Genomic DNA, 23,532 nt, shown 5'->3' on the forward strand with positions numbered 1-23,532 from the left:
GGGAACACTATAGGGGTAAAAGCATTCCTTGATAAAGTTTGTGATAACGAAACGTACATCAGGGCTGGCAGGATCTGGATCTCATATGATGGGTAAGCTATGTTTTCTGCTACGGATCACCCTTTATACATAATGGGGATAGTGTAATAGATCATGTGATAGTGACTGGTGACTGTGTTTACCATCCACCACCAGTGCACTTTAGGATACTGCCTTGGTGAGGCATATAGATATCAAGCTGTTCCCATCAGATACTACTCCTACAATTGTCACCATGAAATAATCACCAATAATACAAAATTCATGAAAAAATTAGTATAAACTTTTATTAGATAAACAATTACAAACTTATGGACAGACAACCCCACCCCTAAAAAACATATACCCCAGAATAGCACTAGTGACCTGGTCCTGATTGTCAAGATGGTAAATATAAGGAACTCTGCATGAATTATGTAAATGAATCCCTCTGATTATCAGTACGGTAGTGTGTACCTCAATACAAAATCACCGCTAATACAAAAATGATAAATAACCATAAAACACTACCTGTAGTAGGCATGTTCCCACAGGCCATCCAGGGACACAGTGCACCCTCAACGGACGTTGTTTCGTGGGTCTCCCCACTTCGTCAGGAGGTGCTGTCATCTCACCCCTCTGCTCCTTATATATGCCTCCATCGCCGGCGCACGGATCGCGTCCGGAAGCGGAATCCGGAACCCGACGCTTCACAGGGTGTCCACCGTCATGTGACCATGACAGTTTCCGCCCAAACGTGACACATAGGGATCCGAACTTCTGCCTGGAATCGCGATGCGCGCGCACACAGAGGACCCAGACTAGAAAACCCAAATACTAAATAAAACTGCAATTCCCTGGATAGCCAGTAGATGTCACCACATATTAGTAAGTAATATAAGGGAACCTATAATGAATAAACATATTAATATTACCAATTCTCATTGGTTCAGAGAGAAATAACCATATGCATATACAATATATATACATTTCATATATGTATAACCAATAAATTGATTATTCACAACAATAGAGGCGGTTTGTGCCATTCTCCATAAGGCTCATACATGGAACAATTATTAATATTAATCCTACATCTGGGGAAATACCCAGTTCATATAAAGTGCTCTAAGGTCATACTGATCAATTCGGGGGCAAATATTAATATACAAATCATACATATAATAATCAAAACTCTTATCCACGATATATAATATAATAATTCATAATAACTAATCAATTATGACAATTAAAGATTAACAATTCATAATACTCAATACCTATTGTATACCACATGATAAATAATCCATAATTCAACAATAATAAATAATAAAATAAAATAATCATATGCATATACTTATAAATACATGCATCACCAAAACATAATAAATCCATATTATAGTGACCATATCGTCACAAACCATCCGTAAATCAAACTGTGACAACACCCAATAAAATCTATATATATCCCAATAAGTTAATACCATAAATACCCTATAAATGGATCAATAATACCCCCTCATACATTACCTAATCTATCCATCCCTATCAATAATTGATTTTACAATATGTACACAATACCCATATTCTATTAATAAACCTAGTATCCAATACCGTCTATCCCCAGATAATAACAACCACTAAAAAGTGCTCAATATCAATACATATATATAAGGTGCTCAGAAAAAATCCATAATCAAGTATACCCATCACATCAATTAAGGTGCCCTTAAGAGGACCAAGTCCATAACAATGAATTAATTCAGTAATAACCATCCCCCCCCCTTTTTTCCCCCCAACATCACCCACCCCCCACCAATAACCATACACACAAAAAGTCCCCTGCACAAACTAAACCCAAAAACCCCAAAAAGTGTCCCCCCAAACCAGCCCCCCCCCCACACACACACACAACAAAAATCACACACACTCCCATCACACAACCTCCCATACACACCCCAACACCACCATACACCAGCTACCACATTCATACTCCATACTCACAATAGGGGGTACCAAATCATAACCATATATTCAAAATAGTGGCAGTGTACACATCAAAAAAGCAATTCACAAGAGTGATCAATATAGACCATTATTGTAATCCATCATTCTAGCAACCATAATCCACATCAATATAGTTGTATCGGTCTCTCCTTAGTTACACATATTTATGTATTTATGTCTTCCTCTCTTCTTATTTCCTCTTTTTTTCTTTTTTTATATCTTTATTCTCCTTTTTCCTTTTTCTTTTTCTTACTAGGTCGTCCGGAATCCTCATAAGATATCAACTCCACAAGGTGCAAACAAGGTAAGGAATCAATAGGGTCATAACTGAAATGAAAAAATTATAATTAAAATCATAATAAAATAATATCTATAAAAATGCACTGAAGCTCAGGTTCTCGTTTAGTCCTCTAGGGTTTAATGTGTTAAGTTTTATAATCCATTTGGTTTCTTTCTGTTGTAATATCCTTGTCATATTACCACCCCGGTTACCACTATACACCCTGTCAATGCCTTTGAACGTAAGTAATCTCCAGTTGTTCTGATGGCAATCTCTAAAATGTTTTGCAACTGGTTTCCATTTTAATTTCTCAGGGTCCAGGCGGGTACTGCTTTTGATGTCCCGAATATGTTCCAGTATCCTGACCCTGAACTCCCTGGTAGTCATGCCAATATAAATCTTCCGGTAAGGACATTGTGCATAGTAAATAACATTAGATGTTTTGCAGTTGAAAAAATGAACAATTTTAAATTTAATCATATATGCATTTGATTATTTTATTTTATTATTTATTATTGTTCAATTATGGATTATTTATCATGTGGTATACAATAGGTATTGGGTATTATGAATTGTTAATCTTTAATTGTCATAATTGATTAGTTATTATGAATTATTATATTATATATCGTGGATAAGAGTTTTGATTATTATATGTATGATTTGTATATTAATATTTGCCCCCGAACTGATCAGTATGACCTTAGAGCACTTTATATGAACTGGGTATTTCCCCAGATGTAGGATTAATATTAATAATTGTTCCATGTATGAGCCCTATGGAGAATGGCACAAACCGCCTCTATTGTTGTGAATAATCAATTTATTGGTTATACATATATGAAATGTATATATATTGTATATATATATAAATGTATATATATATTGTATTGGTTATTTCTCTCTGAACCAATGAGAATTGGTAATATTAATATGTTTATTCATTATAGGTTCCCTTATATTACTTACTAATATGTGGTGACATCTACTGGCTATCCAGGGAATTGCAGTTTTATTTAGTATTTGGGTTTTCTAGTCTGGGTCCTCTGTGTGCGCACGCATCGCGATTCCAGGCGGAAGTTCGGATCCCTATGTGTCACGTTTGGGTGGAAACTGTCATGGTCACATGACGGTGGACACCCTGTGACGCGGCGGGTTCCGGATTCCGCTTCCGGACGCGATCCGTGCGCCGGCGATGGAGGCATATATAAGGAGCAGAGGGGTGAGATGACAGCACCTCCTGACGAAGTGGGGAGACCCACGAAACAACGTCCGTTGAGGGTGCACTGTGTCCCTGGATGGCCTGTGGGAACATGCCTACTACAGGTAGTGTTTTATGGTTATTTATCATTTTTGTATTAGCTGTGATTTTGTATTGAGGTACACACTACCGTACTGATAATCAGAGGGATTCATTTACATAATTCATGCAGTGTTCCTTATATTTACCATTTTGACAATCAGGACCAGGTCACTAGTGCTATTCTGGGGTATATGTTTTTTAGGGGTGGGGTTGTCTGTCCATAAGTTTGTAATTGTTTATCTAATAAAAGTTTATGCTAATTTTTTCATGAATTTTGTGTTATTGGTGATTATTTCATGGTGACAATTGTAGGAGTAGTACCATAGGTGGTTTTTGTTGCCATTTATATTGGTTTAACATTTCAGAGGAAGAGTGTAGGTTATATTGTTCCCATCAGATAGTTGTAACAGTGTTATTTTTTTTTCTCTTTTCCTGTCCCTGCCTATTGCCCATCTTTCCCTAACCCCTCCCTGCCTTAAAAATTTTTTTGCTATCCTAGAAATGCCTTTTTTTCTGCCTGGTAGTGTGCTCACTTACCATGCAGCTTTGCCCAGCAGGTGCGACGTCACTGATGCCTGCTGGGGCCACCACAGGGTGCCTCCAGCTGTTTCACCACTACAACTCCCAGCTTGCCCTGACATCTATTGGCTGTCAGGGCATGCTGGGAGTTGTAGTGGTGAACCAACTGGAGGCACCCTGTGGTGAAAACAATAACTTTGTTATGGCCGCAATGCTACTCCCGCAACGCCCCCCCCCCCCCAACCCCCGGTGAAAGCAATAAACTTCATGGCTGCGGCACTACCTCCGCAACCCCCCCCCCCCCCATCCCCCCCCCCCATCCCCCCCCCCCCCCCCCGCTGAAAGCAATAAATTTCATGGCTAAAATCTCTCCGACCCCCACCTCCACCCAAGACAGACATACCGAAGTGAGTCCTGAGCCTTTCCTGAGGAAGCAGCGGGAGGCAGGGCCGGCATATGAGGCCAGGGAGCCAATGAGCTCTCTTAGCGCTCACTCCCGCCTGTCTGATTAACAGGCAGGGAGTGAGGCAGGCTGAATGAATTCGGACCGATTGCCCAGCCGGCCTCGGTCCGCTTTCAGGCGTGACGTCACGCCAGGCTGCAGCCGACCCCTAGTCGCCGGATTTCAAAATAAAAATAGTGTTTTAATTATAAAAATAATTGAAAGTATATTAGAAATATGTTGTAGTACATCAGTACTACAACATATTAAAAATAAAAAAGTTCATGACAGTGCGCATTTAACACCCCACAGGTGTTTGATTAATTTTTTTTAACTAAAATGCTTTCACAAGGAAAAATAGGAAAAAAGCCCACCAAAATTTGTAACCCCATTTCTTCTGAGTTAGAACATACCCCATATGTGGATGTAAAGTGCTCTGCGGGTGAACTACAATGCTCAGAAGAGAAGGAGCGCCATTGGGCTTTTGGAGAGGATCTTTGTCCGGAATTGAAGGCCACGTGTGTTTACAAAGCCCCCATAGTGCCAGAACAATGGACCCCTCCCCTCACATGTAAGCCCATTTTGGAAACTACACCCCTCCCGTAATGTAATAAGGGGTACAGTGAGCATTTACGCCCCACAGGTGTCTGAAAGATTTTTGGAACAGTGGTCTGTGAAAATGAAAAGTGTAATTTTTCATTTGCACAGCCCACTGTTCCAAAGATCGGTCAAACGCCAGTGGGGTGTAAATGCTCACTGCACCCCTTATTACTTGAGGGGTGTAGTTTCCAAAATGGGGTCACATGTGGGGGGGGGGTCTACTGTTCTGGCACCACGGGGGGCTTTATAAACACACAAGGCTCAAGATTTCTATTCCAACCACATTCTCTCACTAAAAGCTCAATGGTGCTCCTTCTATACTGATCATGCCCTTAGTTTTATTAATTTAGTAACCTTGACTATCATTGGTATTGTTATCAATCTATACCTAGTGGTTCAGAACACATATTTTATTAACATACCTATCTGTTTAATATACCTATTTGACAGCCAATATATACTATTTGATACTTACCTGAGCAATATATTATCTGACTTACAATATATGCTATCTTGTGTATATTGCGATGATCATTTTTTATCATTCTATCCAAATGGAGCGCACGGGCACTTAGTATACCCCATGGTTGAGAATCATGTTTTGTCATTATTGTTAACGGTGACGCTTTTTGAGCACTTCCGGTATATGGAGCGCAGGCTTGCGTTCCACTATGATGTTTTCTTGTCCGATGCTTAGTAGCATTATCATGCTCATGGCGCTTTGTGAGTGTTTCCGGTTAGGTGGAACGCATGTCTGCGTTCCACCATGACGTACTTCCGGAGGTTGGGTACCTCCAGGAGTGCGATCCAGGCTGTAGTAAGCTGGTACAGCGCTGTCAGCGTGGACTTCCGTTGTATGGAACGCACGCTGTGCGGTCCATCGCCGCTCACCTGATTCACTACACAGTGCGCTCCTGATTGGATCATTACCGCTCTGTAGGTTTGGCGTGGAATATAAATACCACCAACAGGTCAGTGTAGCAGGTAGGTGCTGCATCTTGTACCTCACCTGCCGAGCTCTCAGCATTTGGTTATCAGCACACAATTTGGTTTACCGCCAGGGAGGATAAGTATTTAACCTGACCGTGCCATTACACGTGCAGGACTTCATTTATCTTTTTAATTTTCCTGTGTGGCTGATTGGGGCCTATTTGGACTAGCAGAATACATCTATATTGTACTTTTTTGACTATGCTGGCCAACCCTGCGTTTATTCCATATTGTTTTGTTATACCATAAACACTGAATCGTGTATTGGTCTATGTCTAAATTAGACAATTTGCTGTGTGCTGTCTCATATCTCATTTATCATAATGATTATTTCCAATGCTGAAGTTTTTTGCATTTTTGTATTTTGGCTTCTTTATTGTAGCATCTATGTGTTTATCTGAACTGCTCGTTTTTTTGACCATCTATGCTTACCATCTGTCAACACCAATGGTAATTCCCTGATGAACCTATTCCAATAGGATAGGGGAAACGCGATGGATTTGAGACTAGTTTGTCCCCCATTGGCTTTTTTTAATATTGTTGTGTTATCACTTTACACGAAATATTTAATTTAATATTTTTTGGTGGGAGCCCTGAGTTGTGCACTAGCCACATAGGCTACTATACCCTTCCCTGATTTATTATTTTTTCCTCACTTAGAGTTAGAGTAGGGTCCGTCACCGTGGTTGAGGCCACCCTGTTAAGTAGGTGGGTCCCTCAAAAGGCAGGGTCAGAGGGACGGGCTATTACAAATAGAGGGCACCATTCCCCCTCCCACAGTCATTACCCATCCAAATATTATCAAGTACTTTGGAATCCCGAGACTCAATATCCACTAGTGGTCTCTCTACTCATATCTTATTCCATGGCTGTGCACTCCACAGGGCTCCAGGGGTTTATCACTATATAGGTGTTTTTTTCATTTTTTCATCATTTACACTATATTACCATTTTTTATGAATTTAGTAAAGGTTACGTTTTAATGATTGCTATATCATTTGCTGAATAGTGAGGTCCTTGTCAGTGAACTAATCCTTCTATACTGAGCATTGTAGTGTGCCAGCAGTGCACTTGATGTCCACACAAGGGGTATTTCCATACTCAGAAGAAATGGGGTTTTGGGGGTCATTTTCTCCTATTACCCCTTGTAAAAATTCAAAATTTGGGGAAATTTTTTTTTTTCATTTACACAACCGTCAAACACCCGAGGCTCACTGTACCCCTTGTTACGTTCTTTGATGGGTGTAGTTTCCAAAATAGTTTCTTTTTTTTGCTGTTCTAGCACCATAGGGGCTTCCTTAATGCGACATGCCCACCAAAAACAATTTCAGAAAAATTCACTCTCCAAAATCCCATTGTCTCTCCTTCCCTTCTGAGCCCTCTAGTGCACCCACAGAGCACTTGACATACACATGAGATATTTCCTTACTCGAGAGAAATTGGGTTACAAATTTTAGGCTGCTTCACTTTGCTAAACCTAACCTAAAGGGTTAACACACTGAATGTCATTTTGAATACTTTGAGGGGTGCAGTTTTTATAATGAGGTCATTTATGGAGTATTTCTAATAAGAAGGCCCCTCAAATCCACTTCCAAACTGAACTGGTCCCTGAAAAATTCCGATTTAGAATTTGTTTTGAAAAATTGGTAAATTGCTGCTGAACTTTGAAGCCCTTTGATTTCTTCCAAAAGTAAAAACATGTCAACTTTATGATGCAAACATAAAGTAGACATATTGTATATGTGAATCAATAGATCATTTATTTGGAATGTCTATTTTCCTTACAAGCAGAGAGCTTCAAAGTAAAAAAAATATATATATTTATCAAATTTTGGAATTTTTCACCAAGAAATTATGCAAGTATCAACGAAGATTTACCACTAACATAAAGAAGAATATGTCACGAAAAACAATCTCGGAATCAGAATGAAAAGTAAAAGTATCCAAAAGTTATAATTAACCCCTTGGGGACCGAGCCCATTATAACCCTAAGGATGGGAGCTATAATGTCTCCGCTGTCTCGTGGACACAGCTTCACATCAAGTTTATACCGAATCTCAAGGAAAGACACGCTGGTTTGCTTAACTGATGTAATCTTTACTGAGATATAATGAACACGATAAAACTGTAAAACAAACATATGAAAGACAAATATAAGCATGGCTATTCAAGTGCCTTACATTATGCATAGCTAATACATAGATAGTCTAACATGTGCTCACTTACTACACACTGAAAACACATTCTCTATCTACAAATGCCTAGCATCTCTCTACACAGGCTAACTAACAATTCCGTACTCACAGGCTTTGGTATTTATCAGATTTGCAGTCTGTATTAGCTTTAAGAAGTCCTGTGGATCTTATCACTGTGGTAGCTGGAATGAATGAGACGTGCTGGGGCTAGCCCTAGGCTTTAGAGAGAAGGCCCGCCTCTAGGCTTCAAGAAAATGGAGGGTCTTAAATGAACAGACCCTGCTGAGTGCCAAGCATGTAAATTACATTGCGAAGGCAACACAGGAGCATTTTTTGCAATTCTGAACAACGTCACTTTAACCCCTTCATGACCCAGCCCATTTTCACCTTCATGACCTGGGCATTTTTTGAAAATCTGACCACTGTCACTTTAAATATTAATAACTCTGGAATGCTTTTACTTATCATTCTGATTCCGAGGTTGTTTTTTCGTGACATATTCTACTTTATGTTATTGGTAAAATTTCACTGATATTTGTATCCTTTCTTGGTAAAAAAAAACTAAAAATTTTATGAAAATTTTGAAAATTTAGCATTTTTCTAACTTTGAAAGTCTTTGCTTGAAAGGAAAATGGATATTCCAAATAAATTACATATTGATTCACATATACAATATGTCTACTTTGTGTTTGCATAAAAAAATTGACAAGTTTTTACTTTTGGAAGACACCAGAGGGCTTCAAAGTTCCGCAGCAATTTTCCAATTTTTCTCAAGATTTTCAAAATCGTAATTTTTCAGGGCCCAGTTCAGGTTGGAAGTGGATTTTAAGGGTCTTCATATTAGAAATACCCCATAAATAACCCCATTATAAAAACTGCACCCCCCAAAGTATTCAAAATGACATTCAGTAAGTGTTTTAACCCTTTAGGTGTTTCACAGGAATAGCAGCAAAGTAAAGTAGAAAATTCTAAATCTTCATTTTTTACACTCGCATTTTCTTGTAGACCCAATTTTTTAATTTTTACAAGGGGTAAAAGGAGAGAAATCACCCTAAAATTTGTAACCCAATTTCTCTCGAGTAAGGAAATACCTCATATGCGTATGTAAAGTGTTCGGCGGGCGCAGTAGAGGGCTCAGAAGGGAAGGAGCGACAATGGGATTTTGGAGAGTGAGTTTTTCTGAAAGGGTTTTTGGGGGGCATGTCCCATTTAGGAAGCCCCTATGGTGCCAGAACAGTGGACCCCCCCACATGTGACCCCATTTTGGAAACTATACCCCTCATGGAATTTAATAAGGGGTGCAGTGAGCATTTACACCCCACTGGCGTTTGACAGATATTTGAAACAGTGGACTGTGCAAATCAAAAATTTTATTTTTCATTTTCACAGACCACTGTTCCAAAAATCTGTCATACACCAGTGGGGTGTAAATGCTCACTGCACCCCTTATTACATTCCGTGAGGGGTGTAGTTTCCAAAATGGGGTCACATGTGGATATTTATTGGTTTGCCTTTGTCAGAACTGCTGTAACAATCAGCCACCCCTGTGCAAATCACCTCAAATGTACATGGTGCACTCTCCCTTCTGGGCCTTGCTGTGCGCCCCCAGAGCACTTTGCGCCCACATATGGGGTATCTCCGTAGTCGGGAGAAATTGCGTTACAAATTTTGGGGGTCTTTTTTCCCTTTTACCTCTTGTGAAAATGAAAAGTATAGGGCAACACCAGCATGTCAGTGTAAAAAATGTATTTTTTTACACTAACATGCTGGTGTAGACCCCAACTTCACCTTTTCATAAGGGGTTAAAGAAGAAAAAGCCCCCCAAAATTTGTAAGGCAATTTCTCCCGAGTACGGCGATACCCCATATGTGTCCCAAAACTGTTGCCCTGAAATACGACAGGGCTCCAAAGTGAGAGAGCGCCATGCGCATTTGAGGCCTGAATTAGGGATTTGCATAGGGGTATTCTATGCCAATGATTCCCAAACAGGGTGCCTCCAGCTGTTGCAAAACTCCCAGCATGCCTGGACAGTCAATGGCTGTCCGGCAATACTGGGAGTTATTATTTTGCAACAGCTGGAGGCTCCGTTTTGGAAACAGTAGCGTACCAGACGTTTTTCATTTTTTGGGGGGAGGGGGGCTGTGTAGGGGTATGTGTATATGTAGTGTTTTTTACTTTTTATTTTAGGTTAGTGTTAGTGTAGTATAGTGTAGTGTTTTTAGGGTACAGTCACATGGGCAGAGGTTCACAGCAAGTTTGCCGCTGGAAGTTTGAGCTGCAGCGCAAAATTTGCGCCATCTCAAACTTGCAGCACTCACTGTAAACCTCCGCCCATGTGAGTGTACCCTGTACATTCACATTGGGGGGGGGGGCAAACATCCAGCTGTTGCAAACTCCGAGCATGCCCTTTGGCTGTCCGTGCATGCTGGGAGTTGTAGTTTTGCAACAGCTGGAGGAACGCTGGTTTGGAAACACTAAGTTAAGTAATAAACTTTCAAGTGTTTTGCAACCAAACTTAGTGTTTCCAAACCAGTGTGCCTCCAGCTGTTGCAAAACTACAACTCCCAGCATGCATGGTCTGCCAGTGCATGCTGGGAGTTATAGTTTTGCAACAATTGCAACAGCTGGAGGCACTGAGGTAGGAAACGGACAATGTTTCCCAACTAGTGTGCCTCCAGTTGTTGCAAAACTACAACTCCCAGCATGCCCAGGCATGCTGGAAGTTGTAGTTCGGCAATATCTGAAGGATCAGATGTTGCCGAACTACAACTTCCAGCATGCTTGGGAAGTCTGGGCATGCTGGGAGTTGTAGTTTTGCAACATCTGGAGGTCCACAGTTTGGAGACCACTGTATAATGGTCTCCAATCTGTGCTCTTCCAGATGTTAGAGAACTACAACTCCCAGCATGCCTGGACAGACTGAGCATGCTGAGATTTGTAGTTTTGCAACATCTGGAAGAGCACAGATTGAGACCATTATACAGTGGTCTCCAAACTGTGGACCTCCAGATGTTGCAAAACTACAACTCCCAGCATGCCCAGAAAGCCAAAGGCTGTCTGGGCATGCTGGGAGTTGCAGTTTTGAAACTCTCAGAGGCAGCAGTGAGATCGCTTTACGGCGATCTCACTGCTGCCAATGAAGATGCCGCACTGCTGCCGGAAACTCACCGCCGGGACCCAGCGCAGCCGGGACCGCATGGAGGACGCCGGGACCGCTCGGGACACCGCTCGGACGGGTAAGTGACGCCGGGGGACGGGTCAGGGACACTTAGCAGAGCGGTGTGTGTCCCGATCCCCGTGATCGGGACTCACACACCGCGCTGCTAAGTATTTTCATAGCGAAACGCTGCTATCAGTGTGTCAGATTTGATCAGCTGATAGCAGCGATCGCTGGGGGGGGGGGGGGGATGAAACCCCCCGTGGTCGCACGTTAAGATGGCTGGCTATCAGTGATAGCCACCATCTTTCCGGGCGCTGCGGGGTGCCGCGAGTAGCGGCAGTAATGTTCATGACGTACCTGTATGTCATGGGTCGGGAACACCTTGCCACCCATGACGTACAGGTATGTTATAGGTCGGGAAGGGGTTAAAGGGGTACTCCGGTGGTAATTTTTTTTTGACTATTTGGCATCTTCTTTGTAAGTTTTGTTTTTCTGCAATATACATGTGTTATATGTTTTGGCAGCATGTGTGTTTTGCTTACCTGTTTGTTAGGCAGGAAGTTCTGTAGTTCAGAGTGTCTTCTTTTACTGTTGTCCACAGCGGCCATGTTCTGAGTCTGCTGTGGACAAGATGTCATAGCTTTTTTATTTCTCTGTCTGCATGAGAGAAATAAGCCACGCCCCCTCACCCTCCCTCCCAAGGTCTGCATGAGAAGCCTGAGTACACAGCTCCTCCCCTCCCCCTGCACTGCTTCTGAGGACGCAGGTCTGCATGAGAAGCCTGAGTACACAGCTCCTCCCCTCCCCTCTCCCCCTGCACTGCTTCTGAGGACGCAGGTCTGCATGAGAAGCCTGAGTACACAGCTCCTCCCCTCCCCTCTCCCCCTGCACTGCTTCTGAGGACGCAGGTCTGCATGAGAAGCCATAGTACACAGCTCCTCCCCTCCCCCTGCTCTGAAGACGCAGGTCTGCATGACAGAAGCCATAGTACACAGCTCCTCACCTCCCCTCCCCCTGCTCTGTCTTCTGAAGACGCAGGTCTGCACAGGAGAAGGGACACATAAGATAAGAGTGTTATCTGAAGGGGAGGATGACAAGGTGCACGGGCTGGGGATGTATGGACTGCAGGGGAATAAATCTCATACTGGGAATGATCTCTATATGTGAAGGGGGAGGGGGGACTCCTGAATGACACATGCTGGGAGTTGTAGTCCCTGTTGTGTGTGTGTATGCTAGTGTTTACAAACCAGTGTGCCTCCAGCTGTTGTATAATTACAACTCCCAGCATGCCCTGACAGACTTTGGGCATGCTGGGAGTTGTAGATTTGGAACAGCTGGAGGCACACTGGTTGGGAAACACCGTTCTAGCCTATTCAGCATACACATCATGTTACACCAGTGTTTCCCAACCAGTGTGCCTCCATCTGTTGCAAAACTACAACTCCTAGCATGCCCAAAGGCTGTCAGGGCATGCTGGGAGTTGTAGTTCTGCAACACCTGGAGGCACCCTGGTTGGGAAACACTGATGTATGCCCTACAGAGGTGTGGTGAACTACAACCCCCAGGAGACTACAGAGGCAGTATGCTGGTGTTACACTAAAGACTCCTGAATGACACATGCTGGGAGTTGTAGTCCCTTTTATGTGTGTATGCCAGTGTATCCCAACCAGGGCTGATTTATATTAGTGTGCAGTGTATAAGGGGGCCGACCCGGGAAAATTGTAGGATGGGTAAAGGGCGGAACAAAAAAAAAGAAATGCTGGGATTTGTAGTTTTCAGCACATCAAGAAAATGGAAAGAGACGCAAACATGGGAAAACAAAGTGGGGGATAAAAAGACAACAAAGAACGGAAATAGAGTTGCCTAAACAGCAAGAATAGAAATGAAACAAAACAAATAGGGTAAGTCAAAAACAGAAAAACAAGTTGACCACCGGAGTACCCCTTTAAGCATTAATAACTCTGGGATGCTTTTCCTTTTCATTCTGATTCCGAGATAGTTTTTTCGTGACATATTGTACTTTATGTTAGTGGTAAATTTTTGTCGAGACTTGCATAATTTCTTGGTGAAAAAGTCAAAAATTTGATGAAAAAATTTAGCATTTTTCTAACTTTGAAGCTCTCTGCTTGTAAGGAAAATTGACATTCCAAATAAATTATATATTGATTCATATAAACAATATGTCTACTTTATGTTTGCATCGTAAAGTTGACATGTTTTACTTTTGGAAGACATTAGAGGGCTTCAAAGTATAGCAGCAATTTTCAAATTTTTCTCAAAATCTGAATTTTTCAGTTTTGAAGTGGATTTGAAGGGCCTTCATATTAGAAATTAGGGATCGACCGATATCGTTTTTTTAGGGCCGATACCGATAATCGGTGCAGGTTAGGGCCGATAGCCGATAACTTATACCGATATTCCGGTATAAGTTAAAGGCTATTTAACCCCCTGCGCAGCGTGTATGCAGCGTACTAGGCCGGAGCCTGCACGGAGTGGAGAAGAAGGACAGCCCGGACCGGACCACCCTCCACCCGGAACGCCCCCGGACACTACATGAAGGAAGGATGGCCTGGACCACCCCCATTACGGGTAAGTTTAATTTTTTTATTCACTCGGAGGGTGGGGGAGGTGCCCGACCGGTATAGCGGTATGGAAAAAATCCATACTGGTATACCGCCTAGCATCACGGTGGGGGGTGTGACGCGGTGCGGTGGGTCGGAGGTGCGGTGCGGCGGGTCGAGGGGGTGGCGGTCGCGGTGCAGTTGGGGCGGTGCGGGGGGCGGGGCATTATCGGCTTATCGGCAAGATAATTGCCGATACCGATAATGCCCAAAATCGTGATTATCGGCCGATAATATCGGCCATAACGATAATCGGTCGATCCCTATTAGAAATACCCCATAAATTACCCCATTATAAAAACTGCACCCCTCAAAGTATTCAAAATGACATTCAGAAAGTTTGTTAACCCTTTAGGTGTTTCACAGGAATAGCAGCAAAGTGAAAGAGAAAATTCAATATCTTCATTTTTTACACTCGCATGTTCTTGTAGACCCAGTTTTTGAATTTTTACAAGTGGTAATAGGAGAAATAGCCCCCCTATATTTGTAACCCAATTTCACTCGAGTAAGGAAATACCTCATATGTGTATGTGAAGTGCTCGGTGAGCGCAGTAGAGGGCTCAGAAGGGAAGGAGCGACAATGGGATTTTGGAGAGTGTTTTTCTGAAATGGTTTTTGGGGGGCATATCATATTTAGGAAGCCCCTATGTTGCCAGAACAGCAAAAAAAAAAAACAAAACACATGGCCTACTATTTTGGAAACAAAACCCCTAAAGGCATGTAACAAGGGGTCTACTGAGCCTTAACACCCCACAGGTGTTTGACAACTTTTCATTAAAGTTGGATGTGTAAATGAAAAAAAAAAAATTTCACTAAAGTGCTGTTTCTTTTACCCAAATTTACCAATTTTACAAAGGGTAATGGGAGAAAATGCCCCCCCAAATTTTTAACCCCATCTTTTCTGAGTTTGGAAATACCCCATGTTAGGATGTAAAATGCTCTGCGGGCGAACTACAATGCTCAGAAGAGAAGGAGTCACATTTCGCATTTGGAAAGCAAATTTTGCTGAAATGGTTTTTGGGGGGAATGTCGCATTTAGGAAGCACCTATGGTGCCAGAACAGCAAAAAAAAACAAAAACACATGGCCTACTATTTTGGAAATTGCACCCCTCAATGAATGTAACAAGGGGTACAGTGAGCCTTAACACCCCACAGGTGATTGACGAACTTTCGTTAAAGTGGGACGTGAAAATGAAAAATTAGATTTTTAACACTAAAATGCTGGTTTTACCCCAAACTTTTCATTTTCACCAGGAGTAATAGGAGAAAATGCCCCACAAAATTTGTAACCCCATTTCTCTCGAGTAAGGAAATACCTCATATGTGGAAGTAAAGTGCTCTGTGGTTGCACTAGAGGGCTCAGAAGGGAAGGAGCGACATTGGGCTTTTGGAGAGCGAATTTTGCTGAAATTTTTGGGGGCATGTCACATTTGGGAAATTTATAAACTCAGAAGAAATGGGGTTACAAATTTTCAGGGGCATTTTTCCTATTACCGCTTGTGAAAATGAAAAAAATTGGGGTAACACCAGCATTTCAGGGGAAAAAAAACAAGTTTTTAATTTTCATGTCCAACTTTAACAAAAATTTGTCAAAGTATTTTTTTTCTTTGCGTTCATGTCAGAACTGCTGTAACGATCAGCCACCCCTGTGTAAATCACCAATTTAGGCCTCAAACGTACATGTGCGCTCTCTCACTCCTGAGCCATGTAGTTCGTCCGCAGAGCATTTTACGCCCACATATAGGGTATTTCCGTACTCAGAAGAAATTGTGTTAGAAATTTTGGGGTCTTTTTCTCCTCTTACCTCTTGTGAAAATGAAAAGTATGGGGCAACACCAGCATGTTAGTGTAAAAATTTTATTTTACACTAACATGCTGGTGTAGCCCCAAACTTTACCTTTTCATAAGGGGTAAAAGGAGAAAAATCTCCGCAAAATTTGTAACGCAATTTCTCCTAAATACGGAAATACCCCATATGTGGCCCTTAACTGTTACCTTGAAATACGACAGGGCTCTGAAGTAAGAGAAAGCCATGCACATTTTAGGCCTAAATAAGGAATTTACAATAGGGGAGGACCCGGTTACAAGGATGGGGCTTGTCTCCACCAAAACCCTACAGCAGTGTTTCCCAAACAGGGTGCCTCCAGCTGTAGCAAGACTCCCAGCCTGCCAGGACAGTCAATGGCCGTCCGGCATTGACTGGTTTTGCAACAGCTGGAGGCTCTGTTTAGGAAACACTGCCTTATGAGATGTTTTTCAGTTTTATTTGGGGGGGGGGCGGGGTGTACATGTAGGGTTTTACTTTTTATTATTTGTTAGTGTAGTGTAGTGTAGTGTTTTTAGGGTACATTCACACAGGCGGGGGTTCACAGTAAGTTTTCCGCTGGGAGTTTGAGCTGCGGCGGAAAATTTGCCGCAGCTCAAACTTGTAGAAGGAAAACCACTGTAAACCCGCCCATGTGAATTTACCCTGTACATTCACATGGGGGAGGGGGGGGCAAACCTTAAGCTGTGGCAAAACTACAACTCCCAGAATGAACACAGACCGTACATGCTGGGAGTTGTAGTTTCACAACAGCTGTAGGCACACTGGTGGGGAACCACTGAGTTAGAAAACAGACTCTAGCTCAGCGATTCTGACCCGTGTGCCTCCAGCTGTTGCAAAACTACAACTCCCAGTATGTAGGTCTGTCAGTGCATTCTGGGAGTTGTAGTTTTGCAACAGCTGGAGGCACACGGGTTGGAATCACTGTTAGGAAACAGACTTTAGCACAGTGTTTCCCAACCAGTGTGCCTACAGCTGTTGCAAAACTACAATTTCCAGCATGCCCAGACAGTCAGGGATGTTGGGCGTGTAGTTCTGCAATATCTGGTCCTTCAGATGTTGCAGAACTACAACTCCCAGCAAGCCTGGACAGTCTGGTCATGCTAGGAGTTGTAGTTATGCAACAACTGGGGAAGAACAGTTTGGAGACCGCTAAGTAGTGGTCTCCAAACTGTAGCCCTCCAGATGTTGCAAAACTACAACTCCAAGCATGCCCAGACCTGCTGGGAGTTGTAGTTCTGCAACATATGAAGGGCCAGATATTGCAGAACTACACGCCCAGCATCCCTGACTGTCTGGCCATGCTGGGAATTGTACTTTTGCAACATCTGGAGGGCTACAGTTTGGAGACCACTGTATAGTGGTCTCCAAACTGTGCCACTTTAGATGTTGCAAAACTAAAACTCCCAGCATGCCCAGACAGTCAGTGCATGCTGAAAGTTGTAGTTTTGTCACATCTGGAGGACCACAGTGGTCTCCAAACTGTGACCCTCCAGATGTTGCAAAACTACAACTCCCAGCATGCCCAGACATCCTTTGGCTGTGTGGGCATGCTGGGAGTTGTAGCTTTGCAGCTTTTAGAAGGCCACAGTGAAGATCACTTACCGCGATCTTCGATGCAGCCTTCTCCACGCGGCACTTTACAGCCACATGTCTCTACTGCCGTCGCTCCTCCATGATGCCACCTCAGTCGGTCCGGTAAGCCGGGCCATGCTCCCCACCTCGCCGCCCTTGTTCCCCCCCCACTCTGCCCCGACTTCGATCGGTGGGCAGAGCGGGGGAAATTAACTCTAACCCCCCCCCGCCTCTAACAGCCATTGGTCATCATCCTGACAGACCAATGGCAGGGGATAGGAGGGGGTGGCAACACTATCCTTTCGGATGGTCAGAGCTGTCTCTGACAGCTCCGATCATTCGTATTTTCCGGGCGATCAGGTCACCAGTTACCCAAATCGTAGCAAATCGCCGGTCTGAATTGACTGGTGATTTGTGGCAATCGCCGACATTGGGGAGGGGGTTCTTAAGGCCCTGGTCCTTAAGGTGAAAATAGGCTGGGTTCTTAAGGGGTTAATACAAACAACTCGTTTCTATAGACCCATCACACGTTACTCACCACTCCTTCAGTAAAAGAAGGAATTTGCAAAAAAGCAATATTAGCAAAGCGCTACCACAGACCCTTCTGGAAGCCAATACACTATTTAATAAGGAGCCCACTATAAACTAATAGAGACCTCAGCCCCAGCACTAAGCACGGATACCCTTATAAATCGACCGGACTTCCTTTATCCAAACAGCCAATAGACAGACTCCATTAATCCCCTCCACTGCCACAGGAAAAACGGAAAGGAAACAGTCACGTGAGCAAACCAGCGGCACATGACCAGACGACGTCACGTCCTCGTGAGTAACCATACATTGTGGGTTCTAAACTAGGCGCAGGCTCAGAGGAGAAAGTGATATCTTCGGTAAAGCTAAGGTGAGGAGAGGACATGAGCGTTAGTGTTCTTGTATTCATAGAAGTAAGCTAAAGTAATATGTGAAAGCTCTATGGGTTGTGTTACATAATAAGTACTACGACAGCAAATGTAATACTAATAGTAGTGTATGCATTATGTGTAAAGTGAACAGTTAAGCAGGTGGAGCAAACAGCAGAACCTGTGCATTTACTGTCATGGAGTTACAGCTGTTAGAAGTGACAAGACGGCAGAGGCAATTTAGTGAAAGGTCTGGAAGGCTTATACATAAGAGAGATAGATGGGAGGTCTTGCAGTAAATTAGGGGTATTGTTGAGCTTTGACAGAGTGGGAAAACGACACGAGGCTGCAGTTGGTTTCTTATTCGGCCAGCTTCTTCACTGAAGTTGGTTTCTTATTCGAGCATTTTCTTCTAGATCACTATGACAAAAACCTTTTCTCATCTTATTCATCTGCAGTAAACTTTTTTTTATAATAAAATGTTGAATATTTGGGAACAAATCAGGAAAAAAAATCTAGATTGTGTTTTTTGTGAAAATAAAAACTAGTAAAAAATGGATGAAAAAATATGCGTTTTTGAATAAGTAACTGATGAATTTAAGGGGTTAAACGCGGTTGGGCCACTGACCTAAGTGTTGAAATATAGAGAGTAAGGGCCCCTCCATAATACCCAACTGTATCCAGCCTGGCCCAAACTGTGGACTGGCAATAAAACAGGTGCCAACCTTTCCAACTAAATACATTTTCTGCATTTTGTATAAGTAACTGGTGATTTCAAGGGGTTAAACGCAGTTGGGCTACTGACTTAAGAGTGGAAATATAAAGTGTAAGGGCCCCTCCATAATACCCAACTGTTTATAGCCTGCCCCAAACAGTAAATTGCAAGAAAACGGGTGCCAACCTTGCCAACTATATACATTTTCAGCATTTTGAATTAGTAACTGAAGATTTTAAAGGGTTAAGCGCCATTGGACCACTAACCTTAGGGGGTAAATATAAAATAAAGACCCCTCCATAATATACAACTGTATCCAGCCTGGCCCAAACAGTGTATTGGCAAAAAAACAGGTGCCAACCTTGCCAGTTGCCAGTGTATTATGAATAAGTAACTGATGATTTTGCGGGGTTAAACACCATTGGGCCGCTAGTATATATACAGAAAAAAACTGAGTTCACTGAAACCACTTCCTGTAAAAATAAATAATTAACTTTATTGAATCAATTCTCATAAAAACCATTCCTCAATATCTGGACGATTAAAACTTGCAGGTAAAGTCTGAGCACAGCGGAGGAATCATACCGCCATATCCCTGCTGAGAGCACCATATACTGCATGCCCAGCCAGACCATATACTAGGAATCATACTACCATATCCCTGCTGAGAGCGTCATATACTGCATGCCCAGCCAGACCATATACTAGGATACATACCGCCATATCCCTGCTGAGAGCACCATATACTGCATGCCCATCCAGACCATATACTAGTAATCATACCGCCATATCCCTGCTGAGAGCCGCATATACTGCATGCCCAGCCAGACCATATACTCGAAATCATACCACCATATCCCTGCTGAGAGCCTCATATACTGCATGCCCAGCCAGACCATATACTACGTAAAGGGGTACTCCGGTGTAAAACATTTTTATTTTTTTATTTATTTTTAAATCAACTACTACCAGAAAGTTAAACAGATTTGTAAATTACTTCTATTAAAAAATCTTAATCCTTCCAGTACTTAAAAGCTGTTTAACACTACAGAGGAAGTTCTTTTCTTTTTGGAACACAGAGCTCTCTGCTGACATCATGACCACGGTGCTCTCTGTAGGAGAAAATCTCCATAGAAATCATATGCTGCTCTGGATAGTTCCTAAAATGGACAGAAATGTCAGCAGAGAGCACTGTGTTCCAAAAAGAAAATAATTTCCTCTGTAGTATTCAGTAGCTAATAAGTATTGGAAGGATTAAGATTTTTTTAATAGAATTCATTTACAAATCTGTTTAACTTTCCGGCACCAGTTGATTTAAAAATAAAAAAATAAAAAAACTTTTCCACCGGAGTACCCCCTTAACGACGAAGGACGTCCCTATGGGAGCTATAACACTGCAAAAAAAAAGTTTTATAAAGTTTTAATTAAGATCATTTAACCCCTTCCCTAATAAAAGTTTGAATCCCCCCCCCCTTTTCCCATAAAAAAAAAACCCAGTGTAAATAAACATGTGGTATCGCCACGTGCGTAAATGTCCAAACTATAAAAACTATATCGTAAATTAAACCACACGGTCAACGGCGTACACGTAAAAAAAAATTCCAAAGTCCAAAAAAGCGTATTTTTGGTCACTTTTTATACCATTAAAAAGTGATCAAAAAGTCAGATCATAACAAAAATGGTACCGATAAAAACTTCAGATCAAAAATGAGCCCACATACCGCGCTGTATGTAGAAAAATAAAAAAGTTATAGGGGTCAGAAGAGGACATTTTTAACCACTTAAGGACCTTGGGCGTATCCATTGCGATTTGTGCCGATTCCTGGTCATACGGGTCTATTGTGACCCGGAATAGAAGGGGGATCGCGGTTGTCTAAGACACCCACGATCCCCCTGTAGGCATAGGAGTGAGGTGGCAGGGTTGCCACTCCTCCTATCCCTGCTATTGATCGTCAGAGGTGACAACCAATAGCAGACCGGGGGCGGGGGGTGGGTTAACTTTCGTTTTCCCCGTCCTGCCCACCCACAATAGGCGGGGCAGAACGAGGAACCGAAGGGGACCGGGCGCCGGCGTCCACTTACCCGTCCGGAGGCTGCGGCGACGTTGATCGGCGGGCGGCGTCACGTGCGTCTGAAGAGGACAGCTGCCGGGATCCTACGGAAGCCGGTAAGTTGATCTGGAGGGCTACAGTCTGAGACTGTGGTCTCTAACTGTAGCCCTACAGATGTTGCAAAACTACAACTCCCAGCATGCCCAGACAGCTGTTTGGGCATGCTGGAATATGTAGTTTGCAACAGCTGGGGGGCTGCAGTTTGAGACCACTATACAGTGGTCTCTAAACTAAATCCCTCCAGATGTTGCAAAACTACAACTCCTAGCATGCCCACATAGCTGTTTGTTGTCTGGGCATGCTGGGAGTTGTAGTTTTGCAACATCTGGAGGTCCACAGTTTGGAGATCACTGTGCAGTGGTCTAAAAACTGTAGCTGTCCAGATGTTGCAAAACTAAAATTCCCAGCATGCCCAGAAAGCAAACAGCTGTCTCGGCATGCTGGGAGTTGTAGTTGGGTACCTCCAGCTGTTGCATAACTACATCTCCCAGCATGCCATTCGGTGATTAGTACATGCTGGGAGTTGTAGTTTTGCAACAGCTGGAGGCACACTGGTTGGAAAATATTGAGTTAGGTAACAGAACCTAACTGAAGGTTTTCCAACCAGTGTGCCTCCAGCTGTTGCAAAAGTACAACTCCCAGCATGCACGGTCTATCAGTACATGCTGGGAGTTGTAGTTTTGAAACAGCTGGAGGTTTGCCCCCCCCATGTGAACGTACAGGGTACATTCACACGGGCAGGTTTACAGTATATTTCCTGCTTCAAGTTTGGGCTGCGGCAAATTTTTCGCCGCAGCGCAAACTCCTAGCGGGAAATTCACCCAAACACGCCAGTGTGAATGTATCCTAAAAACACTACACTACACTAACACATAATAAAGGGTAAAACACTACATATACACCCCCTTACACTGCCCCCCCCCCCCCCAATAAAAAATTAAAAACGTCTTGTACGGCAGGGTTTCCAAAACGGAGCCTCCAGCTGTTGCAAAACAACAACTCCCAGCATTTCTGGACAGCCTCTGACTGTCCAGGCATGCTAGGAGTTTAGCAACAGCTGGAGACACCCTGTTAGGGGTATTCTACGCCAGTGATTCCCAATGTCCACCCCTATGCAATCCCTAATTTAGTCCTCAAATGCGCATGGTGCTCTCTTACTTCGGAGCCCTGTCGTATTTCAAGGAAAAAGTTTATGGCCATATATGGCCGTACTCAGGAGAAATTGCGTTACAAATTTTTGGGGTCTTTTTTTCCTTTTACCGCTTGTGAAAAGGAAAAGTTGGGGGCTACACCACCATGTCAGTGTAAAAAAATAAAAAAAAATTACACTAACATGCTGGTGTTGCCCCATACTTTTTATTTCCACAAGCGGTAAAAGGAAAAAAATTTGTAACGCAATTTCTCCTGAGTACGGAAATACCCCAGATGTGGGCGTAAAATGCTCTGCGGGCACACAACAAGGCTCAGGAGTGAGAGCGCACATGTACATTTGAGGCCTAAATTGGTGATTTGCACAGGGGTGGCTGATTTTACAGCGGTTCTGACAAACGCATAAAAAAAGAAATACCGACATGTGACCCCATTTTGGAAACTACACCCCTCACCGAACGTGACAAGGGGTATAGTGAGCCTGAACACCCCACAGGTGTTTGACTAATTCAGTTGGATGGGAAAATGAAAAAAATTATATTTTTTCACTTAAATGCTAGTGTTACCCTAAATTTTTCATTTTCACAAGGGAAAATAGGAAAAAAGCCCCCCCCCAAATTTGTAACCCCATCTCTTCTGAGTAAGAACATACCCCATATGTGAATTTAAAGTGCTCTGCGGGCGAACTACAATGCTCAGAAGAGAAGGAGCGCCATTGGGATTTTGTAGAGAAAATTTGTCCGGAATTGAAGGCCACATGTGTTTACAAAGCCCCCATAGTGCCAGAACAATGGACCCCCGACACATTTGACCCCATTTTGGAAACTACACCCCCTCACGTAATGTAATAAGGGGTACGTTGAGAATTTACACCCCACAGGTGTCTGACAGATTTTTGGAACAGTGGTCCGTAAAAATGAAAAATGTTTCATTTGCAAAGCCCACTGTTCAAAAGATCTGTGGGGTGTAAATACTCACTGCACCCCTTATTAAATTCTGTGAGGGGTGTAGTTTCCAAAATGGGGTCACATGTGGGGGGGTCCACTGTTCTGGCACCACGGGGGGCTTTGTAAACGCACATGGCCCCTGACTACCATTCCAAACTAATTCTCTTTCCAAAAG

General features: G+C 42.9%; 1 protein-coding gene and 1 long non-coding RNA gene across 3 annotated transcripts in view; one reads left to right on the plus strand and one right to left on the minus strand.

Moving 5' to 3' along the window:
• Window positions 1-1,932: 1,932 nt before the first annotated feature.
• Window positions 1,933-18,296, minus strand: LOC130284027 (uncharacterized). 2 transcript variants are annotated; one of them, XR_008846904.1, is made up of 3 exons: window positions 18,220-18,296; window positions 12,057-12,131; window positions 1,933-2,352 (listed from the first exon to the last, which is right to left on the minus strand). It is a non-coding gene; the product is annotated as an uncharacterized LOC130284027 (long non-coding RNA). The 2 variants fall into 2 exon arrangements; XR_008846905.1 differs by having other exon boundaries at window positions 12,057-12,134; window positions 18,220-18,289.
• A 45-nt stretch (window positions 18,297-18,341) lies between these two features.
• OSGEPL1 (O-sialoglycoprotein endopeptidase like 1) overlaps window positions 18,342-23,532 on the plus strand; it is a 227,730-nt gene continuing 222,539 nt past the window's right edge. Inside the window, exon 1 of the mRNA XM_056533917.1 lies at window positions 18,342-18,437. The gene's annotated coding sequence lies outside the window, so the exon portion shown is untranslated. The remainder of the gene's footprint in view (window positions 18,438-23,532) is intronic.

The sequence above is a fragment of the Hyla sarda genome, chromosome 8 (assembly GCF_029499605.1).
Source record: "Hyla sarda isolate aHylSar1 chromosome 8, aHylSar1.hap1, whole genome shotgun sequence".
Taxonomy (NCBI): Eukaryota; Metazoa; Chordata; class Amphibia; order Anura; family Hylidae; genus Hyla; species Hyla sarda.